The 16,577-nt window shown below is 38.9% G+C and overlaps 1 long non-coding RNA gene across 1 annotated transcript in view; it reads right to left on the reverse strand.

Annotated features, from left to right (window-relative positions):
• Positions 1-6,070: 6,070 nt before the first annotated feature.
• LOC309853516 overlaps positions 6,071-16,577 on the reverse strand; it is a 174,429-nt gene continuing 163,922 nt past the window's right edge. Inside the window, exon 2 of the long non-coding RNA XR_014305772.1 lies at positions 6,071-6,162. This is a non-coding gene — a long non-coding RNA (uncharacterized lncRNA). The remainder of the gene's footprint in view (positions 6,163-16,577) is intronic.

Genomic DNA, 16,577 nt, shown 5'->3' on the forward strand with positions numbered 1-16,577 from the left:
ACTCAAAAAGTAAAAACATATGTCCTGGGCCACCCAGCTGATTAATGGTAGGGCCAGGACTAAGACCCTGTCCTCTAACCCACACCTAGGGTTACTGCTTGTGTTCCTGAGTCACGTAAGATACAAGAGAATTCCTGACTTCCTGGAGGAAAGAAAGCAGCATCCATCTCCTGTCTGCTTAGGGGAGCTCCTGTTTGCCATTGAGATGCAAAATTCTATCACAGGACTAGTCTAAGGCCCTTGTGATTGACCTTACATGATTATTGTCTTTAACCAGCCCCAGGCTATGCTCTTTCACCCCATGACTCCCTCATGGATTACATAGTGTTTGACTGCAACATACTCTATTCTCTTTGAAAACTCTGAGAACTCCATTTAAGACACGATTCAGTGAAAAGAAATTATGAAAGAAAGGCTCTGCCCTTCTCTGGTGTATAAAACTGTACCCTTCACTTATCCCTATCTGGGGCTCGTTTTCCTGATCCGTAATATCCGGTTACATAGCTTTCAGGTTTTTTTGTTTTGTTCAGTTTAATTTGTATTCTAAGATTAAATGAGACCACGATGTACAAACTAAGTGCATAATAGAGATTCATTGAATGGTGTTTTCTCTTAATACATATTTATATGCATGTGTAAGAAAGCCAAGCTTCTCTCTCCCATGTTCATGCTAAATCATATTCTCTCACTGTTTCTCTCAATCAATTCCTCTCTGTCACTCCTTCTCTCTCAGGCATATCCATGGAAACGTATGTCTATCCAGAGGCAAGTACTACTTCTCTTCATCAAGAGCATAAATATTTCATTAGGGAAATACAAAACTGCTCAAGTTTTTATAATCAAGCCACAACTATTTAGCCCTTTTATTTTTCAGCCTCTGGCACTTGCTTTTAGACTTGGCATCAGAATCCACTGGTTCTTGCCCTTTGCTGGCTCAGTCGTCTCCCAAATAACAAAGTCCTAACCCCCTTCGTGACTTGGGTACCCACCACATGTCCTGTTGAGTATTAGTCTTACCATATTTATACAACACTCTATATTTTGCCTTTTTTTCTAGAACAAGTAATTTTCCTGTGGCTCCTGACTAAAGAGTCCATGTTTTGCATTACTTTTCCCAAATGCATTGGGCTTTTTTTTTTTTTTTAATTTGACTTTGCTATTTTGGGTCTGTGATCTTGAACAATTTCTGCTCTCTCAAACTTCAATGGGTTTGTAACACCTTCTTGCTCAGCGTCCTCCAAATAAATGTGCCATCGATGTTATTTATTGCTTTTCCAGATTTCTAATAAAGACTTTAATCTGTGCCTGCCCACTTGTCACTGAAATTGCTCCCTAAGTAAATATATGGACGAACCAGTTCTTATTACAGAAATTGTAGCCTGTTGTATAAGTTGTCACACATTTTACCCTGTATTAAATGTTTTGTTATTAGATTGTAATTTCTGATATTCTAAAATTTGTGACCTATAAAATTGCAGTTGTATGTGGTTAAATCCAATATATGTACTGTGCAAAGAGCACAAGGCTTGAAGTTAGGAGCCATCAGCTAATTTCTGTCACTGAGTGATTGTAGGCATTTACTTTTCTTGACTCGCTAGGCCTCAGTTCCCACAACTTCAAAATGAAGCTTTAAATTAGGTGATTTCTCACTTTCCCTTCAGGCTTTTAAGAAGTCTATATATTCCTGTCATGAACCTTATTTAAACCTATCAAAAAAAAAAAAAAAACCTTTAAAAATTATTGTTTAAATTGTTCAGAGGGAAAACATATAAGAGAATTTAGAAAACTGTTCTGGAAGACTTTTACAACAGAGGCTATTTGTTCAAATTTGGAGAGAAGTTCTAACTGACACAGGTTTCACAGAAGTTTAAACAACAACAACAACAACAAAAAAAAAAAAAGAAAAAGAAAAAGAAGAAGTAGTAGTAGTAGTAGTAGCATTTTCACTTCAACTAACATCTGCCTACCATCTCTCTGGGAAGACCTGTGTGTTTATGATGCCCAAATTCAGAGAGTAGGCCAAAATAAACCTGTGAAATTACTTTTGCCAGCATTGCTATGAGAAGTTGCCTACTATTAACCACCCATCACTCAGAACCACAGACTTGGGGGCATCCTTGACTTCTGCCCTTTGCTTTCTCCATTCCATTGGTTGCCATGTTTCTACCACCTGTAGCCCTTCACTAGTTCACCACACCAAGTCTATCCCCAAATTCAGGACTCATGAACCATCATCTAGACTATTTTTATCATTCATCCAGTATTCTTCCAGCTTCCAAGATCTCCTAGGGTTTTAATTCTATCAAAATAAAACTTTCAGTTAAATTTCCTTAACCACAGCTCTTATCATATTATGCCTAAAGACATCTACTGCCTTGCTAATTTCTACCGGTTAGGTTTCAAATCGTTTGGTCTGTTAAAGAGTATTTTGAGATCTAATCTGAACCATCCCTCTGGATTATTTTTCTATCAGCTCATTCAGATTATATTTTTCCAAGGTCTAGTTCAAAGTCAACCTTTTCTTAAAACACTCCTGAGGTATCAAAATAATTTTCTAATCCCTCAAAGTGACTCCTTCATAGCATTCATGACTTTCTCTCATCAGTTCTAATTTCTGTGTACTCATTAGCCTACTTCTTCATTAAATGCAAGTATTGTTTCTTCCTTCAGTATTATAGCCTCCATTACCACTTACTGAGTGGCCAGTATACAAATTTAGGATGAACATATGGTTTGTCTCTTTCTTAAGTAGACATTAACTTCTTCTGAGGTGAAAATAGGGGTGAAGTTACTCTTAAACTTTATAATTTAGCTGAAAAATTAAAATAATATTGCATCTGGATATGTTCTTTTTAAAACCTATTCAAATTAAGTTTTATGAGACATTTCTTTAAAGAAAAATATTCTATTTGTTTAATAGAGGTATTTTACTTTTAAAATTTGTATTCTACTTGTTTAATTAATATATGTATTTCGGTATTTGCTAAGTATTGATATTGCACAAGTTCAATTCTACTCATAACTCACTGGCTTAGTGTTCAAGTTCCCTTTTCCTTTTGAAGTATGCATAAAATAATCCCTATCCTACCCAACTCAGAAAAGTCACAAGTTTCTTTGGTTTTCAAATAAGTATATCTGCCCATCCATCAGGTAGAAGAACAGGATTAAACACATATCAGAAATAAATAACTCCATTAGTCACAAGAATAGACTCATCAATCAGCCTCTGAGGTCAAACATTTGACAGGTGCCAATGAGTTCTTTCCAATATCACCTTTCAGAAATGAGGACATCAGAGGAGTTAACCACGACGTGTTCAAGGGACTACCAAACTAACCGGCCAAAAGACCCCATTTGGCCCCAGTGAAGGTTGCAGGATGAACTCAGAACCAGAATATACTTTGTGATATGGTTAGTTGACCTGAATAGGTAAAACTGGTGAGCTGAAGACAAATATTTAACATTTGCACAGAAAGTGATATTAAAGGTCATTCAAAAATAGCAGAACTTTATATAATTTTACTATTACTATAAATCTCGTCAGGATACACCTTGCCTTTTAAAAGAGAACTAAAACATAGCAGCATAAACTCGGGCCATACTCTTTTTATGGCATATTTGAGGAGCTTTTTAAGTCTCCTTTCTAGAAACTCTTTTGGAAACAAATTGAATTTTAGTAGAATATCTCTGAAAACATCCATTTCCATGTAATTCATAGTCTCAAAAGGAACAAAAGGAAATACACTATTTTTATTTGCTCTATTTGAATTCATATACTTACTAATCACATGAACAAAACGAGCTATAACATCTCTGACAACCCAGACGTCTCCCTCTCTGCCTTCTGCCTCAGGAAGCTCTTACTATTTAAGGCTCTTGCCAACAAACTTCCTTCACTTGACTATGAGAGCTGGAGAAAAGGAAGCCAAACTCAGAGATTTGCATTCTTGTTCTGTTCTTTGATGGTGGGCTGTATCCCTTAATTTACAGCTGGATAGAAACACCTACAAAGAAACCTCTTTGAAGAAATGGAAAAACCAGTTAAGGTTCATAGACAAGGCAAGTCTTACAGTCTTAGAGTTACTCACTTTTTATGGTTATGATCATTTTGAGGATATGTCTCTCCCCAAATCCCTGACCCCATTAGACATACTCAGCCAAATTAGCCTCGACTCACACATAGGTAGTAGAAACAACACACGACTGGTTCCATTTTTCTTCTCCAGGTGCTTGCCTGCCTTAGAAAATATTTCACCTACAACATTATTCCTAATAATAAAGAAGAGGCTGTATCTCCACCAACATCATCTTCCTAGCCTACAACCCTGAAGGCCTTGCACCTTCTTCTTCAAATAAGGTTCTTGTTCTTCACCTCAAGTGAGCATTTAACCAGCCAGATTTCAGACTTGGGTACTAATTTTAGATAACTGAGCATTTATCGCTTTGCCAGGGTTACTTTAATAGGGCCAACCCATATTCCTAATAAGCAATGCATTGCTGTATGCCTAACAGGGATGGAATACAGGGAATAAAGAGTAAGCATCAGTGAATGAACTCGGCAGCCACAAACAAATTACCAGAGACATGTGCCTTCCTGAAAGGCAGAGAATGATGGAGCCAATATTGCATGATGAGATATGTAAGTACAGCCTCGGAGGTTCATGTGTGGATGGAAACCATTTAAGTAAAGCACTTAGGAAAATTGCTTTCTACTGTCTGGATGAGGATTTATCATGAGATACAGTTTTTAAGTAAAAAACCTTACTTGTAAACCTGGACTAAGTGCTTTGTCCAAGGAGACACAATAAGGGAAGCAATAGAGATAAAAATGAAATGCTTGAATACAGCCTCCTGATCTAATCACTAGATGCTTTGCAAGTTTATCTGAAGAGGTCCTAATGCAAAATAGAACCTTAAGAGTTAGAGGTCGGCACAAGAATTGCAGCAGCCAACGGGGCAGCAGTAGAAATGGAATTGATTGCTTCCGTAATGAGTGATAAAATTTTATCAATAATGACACAGAAGAAAAAAATTGCAATCCTATGTATCATAAAAGGAAAAGCATTTTCTCTGCTAAAATGCCTTTTGCTAATCATTACTACTCACTAATGCTCACATGACATCTGACCCTCTTTAATCCTGACATTCTGGCTTAAGTGTAAGCAGACAATCCCATTGTCTTTGTCTATTTTTTTTTTTTTTAAACCCATTTTGGCATGATTTTTTTCACACATCAGTTTTCCAGATCATCTGCTACATATTGGGTGTTGAGAAGGGGCCATAAAAATGTCCAAAGTTCACCTCTACCTGAAAAGGAACTCAACTTCTGTTGCTCAAGGATACCTAAATAATCATTCTGGACACAGCGGCGGGGAGTGGTCTGAAACAGCTAAGGATAGAGTCCTATGGGAATACAGTAGTAGGTGGGAGACTGAGAAGAGAAACCTGGCCATGAGGGCAGATAACATTGCAGGTGGATACAGGTGAATGGTACGGGAGAGAAGAGAATTCTAGGCAAAGGCAGTAACTTGAGCAGAAGCTTTTCTGCTTCAATTACTTCAGTTTTCTTTGTCAAACATTTACTTCTCACAACAACCCGGGCTTTATTCATCATCAGCTGTTTTAAGTTTCTTAATCTCAACATCATCAGTTTTACAATGATACTAAGGGTACCTTCCTAATACGGTGGTTGTGAGAATTAAATGGGAAATTCTGCACAAGGACTTTAAAAGAAAATTGGCATGTTATGAGCTCTGCATATAGTTATTACAATTATTTCATGATTGGATAGAAAATACGAGCCCTCTCTTTCTCCATGCTGGATAGGAGTTAGATGAGACCATTAACTGTCCTATTCCTGGAGAAGAACCCAAAGTCATGCCTGATCAAAGATATTACCCTCAGGGGCGCCTGGGTGGCTCAGTGGGTTAAGCCGCTGCCTTCGGCTCAGGTCATGATCTCAGGGTCCTGGGATCGAGTCCCACATCGGGCTCTCTGCTCAGCAGGAAGCCTGCTTTCTCCTCTCTCTCTCTCTGCCTGCCTCTCTGCCTACTTGTGATCTCTCTCTGTCAAATAAATAAATAAAATCTTAAAAAAAAAAAAAAAAAAAAAAAAAAAAAAAAAAAAAAAAAAAAAAAAAAAAAAAAAAAAAAAGATATTACCCTCAGCAGTCTCTCACGACGAATCACACAAATATTAGGTGGATTAGGTCACTGTTCTCTGAGAAGTATTCCATTAGCCAGCCACATCAGAAAAGATTAGTAAACCAAACCAAACTAGAAAGAGCTGCGGAGTGCAAAACCATGAGGGCAAGAGAAAACAAGCATATTGTGATACAGAGAAAAATCTAAAGTGTCACAATTAAGAATATTTTGGGCAAAAGGACAGCAGAGGAGCATGGTGTCTAGGACTCATTTTGCCTACATCAGGGTTCTGCTTGATGTCAGTCCCCATAGCCTGTTATTAGAAGATCATTTGTTAGAAGGAATGCTTTTAAAGCATCCCATCAGCAATATGGACAGGATAATTGGAGATGCAGGTGGGAGAAACAGCATGGTGGTAAGACTTATACCTTTTGTGCATGGCAACATTTTTTCCCCAGCTAACTAAAGAAACAAAAACAAAAACATTTTATGGATAAGGTGGCTGTTGTGGGTACAAATTAAAACCAACACAATTGGTTGCTATTAAAAATCAGACTACTAGAAAAAGCATTTTTCAACATTACTTTTCTCTGTGGGTACTTTTCTCTTAAAGAATACATGTGTGTGAATGCACTTGTGTGTGTGCATGTGTGCGCACGTACCGTGATGATGGGATTGCATAGATGTATAGAAAAGGTAGCTAAATAGAACCTGTATTTGTCATTTGAGGATCCATGACATACAATTAAGAATAATTAAGACTGAATAGCCCACTGAAAAGTGACACAGATACCATGATCTCTTGGGAAGTAAGAGGAAGGCATAAAAGAAAAAAAAAAAAAAGAAAAAAATTCTTACTATGCCAAGGCTTTATAAAGAAGAGCTCCAAAAAATAAATAAATAAATAAATGAATGAATAAATAAATAAATAAATAAAGGAAAAGTTTTTTTCCCCCCTAAACCCAAACTTCACCATGCATTTTATCCTAGTAAAAAATACTAATTTTCAATACATAATAATACTGTGTCTCTAAGCTCTTCTTAAATCCAAATTATTCTGGAAAATTTCAGAGCCCTATGGAGAAGAGGGGAGTTTTGTATTTTCCTCTGGTTAATAGCACCAAGTGTCCACACCCTCCTCAAAGTGGTGATGATAAAAATACCTCCTATACATGTATCATACTTTATTTTTAACACATACACATACAAATTACAACACCCTCTTTAATATATTAACTAAACCAATAATCTAATATAAATGATTATAACCCAAGTTTTTACATAAATAAGAATAAATATGAGCCCTGGCACCTGACTTGTCATGTCATAAAATACTTGAAGCATCACTGTAGGTGAGTGACATGGGTTGGAATATATACTCTGACTCTTAAGAGCTTTGTGATCCCAGCAAGTCAATTAATTTAAGGCCGTTTCCTCATCTGTAAAATAAGGATAATGGTTCGGAACTCACAGAGATCATGAATTCACAAAACAAGGACTTGATCTAATAAAGCTCTGGTAAATACTACTACATATTATCATTACCATTCCATTAAATAACATTTTCAAGTCATAAAGCAAGAATTTAACAGAGCTGGAACTTAAACCAAAATTTTCTGCCTCTATTTCCACAGCCCTTAATATTTTCTAAGTTCATACAAATAATTTATAGAAAAGAGCTCACATGTGAAGGGGCACTTCCTTTTGTTAACTATTTTGCTTAAGTATTGAATTAGTGATAATGGAAGTTTCACGCCCTACTCAAACCCTAGACCCATATAGTGGGAAAAAAACACATTATGTCTTTCCATGTTTAACAACAAATAAGGTCAATGTCATAGCACGTGGTGAAGCTGCATGGACCACATGGTATTCATTTCATTGATGAAATCAACTTTAAAAAAATGATTGCATGTTTGCCAGTCCCTTTGCCCATAAAAGGACAAGCACCCATTAACACAAGGTCAACGGGGGTTCCCCAAGCAGTATCAGTGCACTGTAAAGTGAGGCATAAGACTGGATGGCTGGGAGCACATCTGCCCATGCACTGGCACAGAAGAACTTCCTGTGTGCTGCACAGGTGACATCCATACAGTACATGTGGCAATCAAACAAATGGGTCTTATTAAACCTATTCAGATAGATGAATGAATGAATGAATGAATGAACAAACGAACGAATGAATAAATATTGGGCAAGTAATATGTTTGTGGTCTAAGTCTTATAAACAGCACTAGGCTGCAAAAACTTGCAGCAGCATCTCCATCCCTTTTCTTTTACATACACTGGTCCTCTTAATATCTGTTTAATCCAAACTCTCTACACCAAACACCAAATTAGAGGAACAACTGCCACCTAATGCAAAAGTCAGTAAAGTTCTTCGTTTTTTTTTAAGGTTTACTTATTTAAAAAATTTTATTTACTTGACAGAGAAGAGAGAGAGAGCACAAGCAGGGGGATCAGCAGAGGTAGAGGGAAAAGCAGACTCCCCACTGAGCAGGGAGCCTGGTGCAGGCTTCGCTCCCAGAACCCTGAGATCATGACCTAAGGCAAAGGCTCAACTGACTGAGCCTCCCAGATGCCTCTGTAAAGTTCTTTAGATCCATATGCTAGGATTCAGCAGTAATTTATGCTTACCAGAATCCACTCTACAACTACTCAGGGATTTATAGAATACATTCTGCGTGTTCCAGATTCAGATGTATGTAAACAAAACAAATGCAAGTAGGTGGAAATGTCTGTCCCCTTTAAACTTATAATCTTCTGGGTGAAAACATACAATAGCTTATGTAAATTTGGAGTATCTTAGAAGGGGATTGACATGAAAGAGAAAAGGAAATTGGGTATGTTTTTCTTCAAAGGGTTCTTTTGCAACTTTAAATAAGGGTAATTAGAAGAAGCCTTTCTGAGAAAATTTTTGAAGGAGATAAGGAGCAAACCAAGTGGATTTCTTGGGGGAAGAGTACTCCAAGCAGAGTCAACAATAAACACACAAAGGCCTAAGGGGAAGCATGACTGATGAGCTTGAGAAGAACAGGGAGACACCAGCTGAAGAAAGGTCAGGGGAAGGTCAGGGAAAGAGAGGAGTAGATGAGGTAAGACAATTAACAGGAGTGGATCACACTGGACCTTCTATACCATCATAAATACTTTGGTCTTTAAATGAGATAGGAAGCCACCAAGTGTTTTGAGTAGAAGTATAACATGAATTTATTCATTATTAACAAGATCATTCTGGCCCACTCCATTGCCTGTTTTTGCACAACCCATGAGCCAAGAATGTTTCCTACCTTTCTTAGTGACTCTCTCTCTTTCTCTCACACACACACAGAATCAAATGAAAAATAATCTATTGTGACTAATCTATTGTGACTTGTGGAAATTACAGAAAATTCAAATTTCAGTATCTTGGTAAAGTTTTTTTTTTTTTTTTTTTTTGGAATGCAGCCATTCTCATTCATTTGCTGATTGTTTATTGCTGCTTTCATGCTACAATAACAGAGTAGTTGTGATGAAGAGGGGATGGCACCAAAGCTGAAATATTTAGCCTCTAGCCCTCTTCAGAAAGTTTGCCAATCCCTAGACTGGACTACATAGGGAAATAAAGAAGCAGAGACCAGTTAGGAAGGATGGCAAAAATCAAAGCCACAGGTCGTGTGGTTTGACCACCTCTCTCAAAAATCAAAGCAGGAGATGGTCAGTAGCAAAGGTGGTTAGAGACAGTCGGGTTCATGATACACGTGGAAGGTGAGGCCAAGTTCCTTTGGTAAGAGACTGCAAGCTGGGTGCAGAAGGAACAGGGTCAGAATGACCCCAAGTTGCAGTACCCTGGTCCTGACGCCAGTCTCCAGACCCCAAGAGCACCCATTCAGGTGTTTCACAGTTTGTTTGTTTGTTTGTTTAATATGCCTTCAAATGGATCACTGCCCCTGAATTCTAAATTCTGTGAACTTTCTTCCACCTCACTTTCCTCTAGGAAAGAGCTCTTACACCTGCTTGCTAATCTTTCTCCCAGATCAAGATTAGGCCTTCATCTCTTCACTGTTCTTTATTGGTCTATATACCAGAAAGTGAAGAGAAGAAAACTGAAAGCCAGGTAGAAGATATTTAAAGGAAGTCGTCACATTGCCCTTTTCTTCCTGGTAACACCTGCTAAAAAGCAGTGGTGCCTTGGAAACTCTCTGGCCATCAGCAGCATCCATTTTGCCTCTGTAAGAGAGATCCCAGAACTAGATGTGTAAAGGGCAAGATAGTCTTACAGAACAAGCCACCTAAAACTGACACTTAAAAACAAATAGTTAATAGTTAATTACTAGTCTTATTAGAATACTAAGTACTTGATTCTCCATCCATGTTTGCCAAAAAGCAAACCTGTAAAATTTCACTAAAATTGCAATACGAGTTTACCAGAACTACTTTTTTAGTGCTAAAAAGATATGAAAATTTGTATTTCACTTGTGATTTTCTGTAAAGCAGAAATACATGGTTGTCATTAAGGCTCTCATTGTGTCACAACTTTGTTAGGCATCCATTTTGTTCATCCAAAATGACACAGGTGGATTAAACTGCCTCTAAGGTCCTTTTTGTTTTCAGCATGTTGTATTGGTGAGTGCCTTTGGGGGTCTGCTAATATTCAAGAAGTTTAAGGAAGAGGATCTGATGTGAAATGCTAAATCCTTTGAGACAAAATTCAATTCCTTGCCTTTTAGGCTGCATATATTTCCTTCTAAATGTGCCTCCTGTTTCTGTCCCTACAACATAGACTTTTGTATAGAAACAGTCTCTTAGCTAGCTCTTTCATTCCTTTCTAGAATCAGAGGTCAGCCTCCTTAGCTTATAATGTCACCACTATCCCAACTGGCTAAAGGCTGTAGTGAATGCCAATTATCACACCTGCAGTTAGAAGCCAATTATTTTTTCCTTAAAATAATGTGTGTCCTGTAGTTAAAATGAAGAATGCAGCTCTTCTAATGAAATCCAGTCGAAGATTGAGCAAGGGTGAAAGATGAGGGCAGTGGGGCAAGAGAAAGGTCGGGATATAGTATTCATAGAGGGGAACGGTTACAGAACTACACAATGGCAGAGCTAAACAAGATCTTAGAGATCATGGTATGAAAAATACATCCTTGGCCCTGATCTAGTCTTGGTGAAGAGGATGTACCCCCCAGCTGATGCCTCAGAAATTCAGATGCCTCAAATCATGTTATTCGATTTTATATATATTCTGCAAGGAAGCATGTAATAAAAAATAATAAGGCACATTGGGAAAGTCAGACCCATCTGATGATGAATCCCAGGTCTACCCATTCTTAGATGAGGATTCTATGGAAACCTATCTATCTTGCCAGGATCCCAACTTCTCCATAGTAAAATGGGAATGATCATAATACCTACCCCGGGGGGACTGTGGGGTTTGCTGACGATGTAAGTCAATCCTCTGGTACTGAGTAAGTGCTTAACACATAGTGTTCTTTACGATGTTCTGCATGTAGTTATGTTTAAAGGGCTCCTCTGATCGGGTCCCACTTACAATGTTTTCTACAGCTCTGTTCTCCAGTCACCTTGATCTCTCTTGAACGCTCAATGTATCTTCCTCAACCTGAGGGGAAAGCTCAAAAATCCTTGGATACGTTGTCTTCTAATAGGTCACATGGAGACTTTAAAAGTTGTTGAGCATTTCTTCACATGTGCTACCTCCGTTCACTGCTGCCATTTCCTGGAGTTTGATATGGGGTAGACTGCTCCGATTCTAGAATGAGGGATATCGGAAGTCTCTGCACACGCGTGCACCTGCTAATGCCCCATGTGATTATGTGCCTGAAGGGGGAAGGGACCCTTGAACTGGAATCTTTGGTTCCCTGGTAGGGATTCCTATTAGGAGTGAAGCTTACACCCAGTATTTATACAGGGTTAAGAGTGCACACCCCAAACTTCAGTAAGAAGAGGTTGGGGCATTTTTCTCTTGGTAACATGGAAGTAATAGTCTCCACATGCACTCCCCATTTCCCCTTTTCCTTTCTGGAGAAAGTGAGTATGAAGAAAGACAATGGACTAGAAAACAGTGAGTTTGATTTAATTTTCTGCAGTACAAGCACTCAGAGTCCAAGGATATGAAACTTCTTGGAGAGCATCTAAGGTTGAGAATCCTATAGATAAATCTGTGCACTAGAATCAGCCTAGAGGTGTAGACAAGAAGTCATTCCAACACCACTGAAGCAACTTAAAATCTCCTCCCCAGAAGGCATTAGAGGTAGAGTTCACTGTCCTCAGAGGCTGCCTTACAAATCAGAGATTAATCTAAGGGGAAAGGTCACTTTTCAACGTTTTTTTTTTCTGCATCTATGCAAATGCCATGAAAATCCACATGTCACATTTGCATGTGTCATAGGCCCCAGCATTAATAGCATATTTAAAAGTCATGATGTCACCGCCATTAATCAGGCCCTGTGGTGCCAGGCTTCGGTGTCATCAATTAATCACCAGTATCTGCAGACACGTGTATTTGGAAAGGCTAAGTTTAGATTCATACAGCGTGATTTACTTTTTTAACGTAGCATGATTGAAGATGTATTGCCATCTTGTCCTGCGTTGGAATCTCTCACCATTGTGTCCTCAGGAAAGGCCTGGCATTTCCAAGCTGATATTTTAGCAGCTATACTGAAACAGAATACTGTTTTAGAGGGCCTAAAAAGGCCACTGGTGAATATCTTGCTTCCCCTTTAAGAGAGTTTTAGTGATATATGCAGGCAGTTACTGAACTGCCTTTGGAAGCCAGGACTTCTGGAAGAGAGGAGAGTCCACGGGGAGGGAAAGGAGCCACACCACCGCAGGACAACCATCTGGAGGCGGGGCGCTGGATCAAGCCCCCACGGATTTCTCTCCACTGGGTCCTCTTTCCTATCTGATTTCTGAAAAAGGAGCTGCTGGAGATTTCTTTGCTCATGAATTGTGAGGCAATCCTAAAATTGGCCACATTACAGAAGAGCCACAAAGGAGCATCAGCCCCGTGGTGGAGGAAGAGAAAGAAAGGAATACAATGGAGGCACTACGAGACACAAGTATAAAGAAACAGGAAACCAGATGCAAGGGGAGGGAATTATAAAATAATTTGAAAATTGATAAAAATGAAGTCGACTGCAGGAAGGGAAACTAAATGGATGATGGGGAAGAGAAGAGTGGGAGGTCTGAAGAAAAACTGCCCAGAACGGTGGGGACACAGGCAGTGACCATGTGTCGGTGTGCAATATTCTGCTTACGACTCTTCTTTCTAAGAGTCCTTGTCGTAGATTGATCTGATCTGTTCAGATGTTGGCCTACATTTAACACCAGATTGTAGGCTTTGCACAGACTTCCATGTCCTAGCATAAATAAATAATATCACTTTCTATTTACTCAGTCTGCTAAGACTAGAGAAGTGCGTCATGAGGATTACTTATGTGATACATGCCCTTCATTATTTCTGCATGATTAGAAAGGCATTTTAATTACCCCTATTGTACATGGCGTATTGTGTAGAGAAACGGAAGACTCGCTAACACAAAAATCCTCAACTTTCAAGCTTGGGATCGCAACCCAGGAATTGTCATGAAGGCTCAGCAGGGACTTGAGCATTATGCTTCATTCAAAAGAAGTAAATGAAGTTGTCTAAATCAATTACAGAAATCATTTTTTATGGATCCATCATTTTAGGATAACATCCTCTTTTCGCCCTACAGCCCTCTCCCCAAACCTTGACCACATGGTCTTTCCTATAAACTCTGCCATTTCTCGAACACCCCAGAGATGCCACACATGGCTTCTCAGTGAAGATTACTAAATTGGAAGCTACTAGAACTCGAAGATCAAAGAAGTGCTTCTCACTGCCTCATTGTTTCTCTGCATCAAAAAGGAATGATGTGGGGCGCCTGGGTGGCTCAGTGGGTTGAGCCGCTGCCTTCGGCTCAGGTCATGATCTCAGGGTCCTGGGATCGAGTCCCGCATCGGGCTCTCTGCTCGGCAGGGAGCCTGCTTCCCTCTCTCTCTCTCTCTCTGCCTGCCTCTCCATCTACTTGTGATTTCTCTCTGTCAAATAAATAAATCAATAAATCTTTAAAAAAAAAAAAAAAAGGAATGATGTAACACAATGCTTTTAAAAATGGTTTATACATAGGATTTGACCTGCAAAAACATTTTGCCATTACTTCTCCTCCATTTGTATAGTCCAGGTCGCTCCAAACCTCTGCTCAGCAAAGATTCTGAATGAGGAAGAAAGAAAGAAAATGTACAGAGGACTGACTTACTGAGTCCCAAACTCACTACCCACTGGATACCATCGTGAGGAACTGCAACGTGGTCTCTGCTGCAAAGAACATACACCTAGGACCGGGGTGGTAAACAGACTCTGAAACAAGAACAAACGTTAAACGTTATGGTCTACAATAGAAATCCTTCAAAGTTACCACTGGGGCAAGTGAAAAGGCATGATTTCTCCCCTAAAGGGGAGACTTCCTTAGGGAAAGGAAGGAAAAATGTCACATGAAACACTTCTATTTGCGAGTACAGTGCTAGAGAAAAACATTTTGGGAGGCTTTCATTTCACGTACAGTAATGGAAAATGCTGTAGAAAGGACCAATGTCTTTCAGAAATATTTTGTCTCTAATGAATATAGATAATTATCAGACTCTTTATCCTTGAAATTTCAGCCAATATCAGAGAGCTACATATTAAGCAAACAGCAAAACTCAGGTTTATCGCTGAGTTTAAAAAATTTATTTATTCATTTTTAACGCACTGAGCCACCCAGGTGCCCCTATTTATTCATTTTTAAAAGATTTTTTTTATTTATTTGGCAGAAAGAAAGGGCGGGGAGAACACGCAAGCAGGGGGAGCAGCAGAGAGAGAGAAGCAGAGCAAGGAGCCCAATTTGGGGCTTGATCCTAGGACCCTGGGATCATGACCTGAGCCAAAGGCAGGCACTTAACTGACTAAGCCACCCAAGTGCCCCAAATCTTAAAACTATAGGATAATTTCTACAGTTTAATTTTGGGATCCACCTTAGAAACACAGGAAATAAAAGTAAATAGAAGATAAGTTTGTGACACTTTCTATTTTCCACCCAAAGATGACACAAACAGTGGAGCATACCTGTAATCTAAATAAGCAGGGGACACAAATTACACCCTTTTAGAAATTTTTGATTCTAATTAGAAATTCTAATTATCCTGATACTCTAGGAAATAAAGTTTTGTGCTCTCTGCTAAACTGAATGGCTGGAAGCATTTTTACTTTAAAAAATTCTATGCTTTTAACATGTGTGGCAACTTAGATCATCTATTATCATTAAAGTAGAAAAAGTAGGAGTAGGTGGGTTTTTTCCGTGTTTCTCTCACATTATTACAGAATTCTGTAAAAGTTGCTGTTCTTGAGGTTCAAACTCAGCCCTTCTGTTTCACCATCTGAGTGGGTGCTAAGATAGATACAGCAAAGGAATCCAATGGTAAGAGCTGTAAAATCTCTGTGGACAAGGAATTAGATCCAATTTTTACCAGTATCTCCTCTGCACACACACCTACCTTCTTCAAACAAACAAACAAACAAACAAACAACAAAGAAAACGCTTTTAATAAGATTGTGATTCCCAAGAGGAGTGATCCAGTCCATTTTACCTCCGGACGCCTCAGAAGGATCCTGTAAACAACAACCTCTGGGAGCCAACTGTTTCTTTTGCATGTTTTGATCCTTCCCTGTCTGTGAGGCTACCCTTCACACTCTTAGGCATCTCTGGCAAATACAATGAATACCACAGAATGGGTGACTTAAATAACAAACATTTGTTTCTCAGAGTTCTGGAGGCTAGAAAGTGCAAGATCAAGGGACTCGTAGATCTGGAGTCTGATGAGCATTCAAATCTTAGTTTGCAAATGGCTGTCTTTTTGCCCTTTCCTCACATGGCCAAGAAAGAGTTCATCTCCTTCGTGTTTCTTCTTGAAAGGGCACTGATCCCAGTCATGAGGGCACCACCCTAATGACCTCAATACTTCCCAAAGGTCTTGCCTCCAAATATTATCACACTGGAGATTAGGACTTCAACATTTAAATTTTGTGGGGACTCAAATACTCAGTCCATGGTACTCATCATTTTCCCACAGGAATCTATACTCCAAGAGGCAAGCAGGCAGAAGGGATGGGGATAGAAGCTGGTCCATTTTCTCCAAGAACTAGAAGAAAATATGGCTTCAAAAGGGCTCTAGCACTTTTCTGCATTTATTAAAATTAGCTGTTTTCCTTGACCGCCTATATTTCTTGTTAATTTGTCTAAGAAGCCATAATAGATACACATCCTGCCTCCTTTCCATAGTTTTGTTTGGTTTCTCCAGATAGGTCTTCAGTTTTCCTTACTTCAAGAGCAACACCTTTGTTATTGTGTTTATTCCACTAGATCAGAGATTATTAGA

The sequence above is a fragment of the Mustela nivalis genome, assembly GCF_964662115.1.
Source record: "Mustela nivalis genome assembly, chromosome: 1".
Taxonomy (NCBI): domain Eukaryota; kingdom Metazoa; phylum Chordata; class Mammalia; order Carnivora; family Mustelidae; genus Mustela; species Mustela nivalis.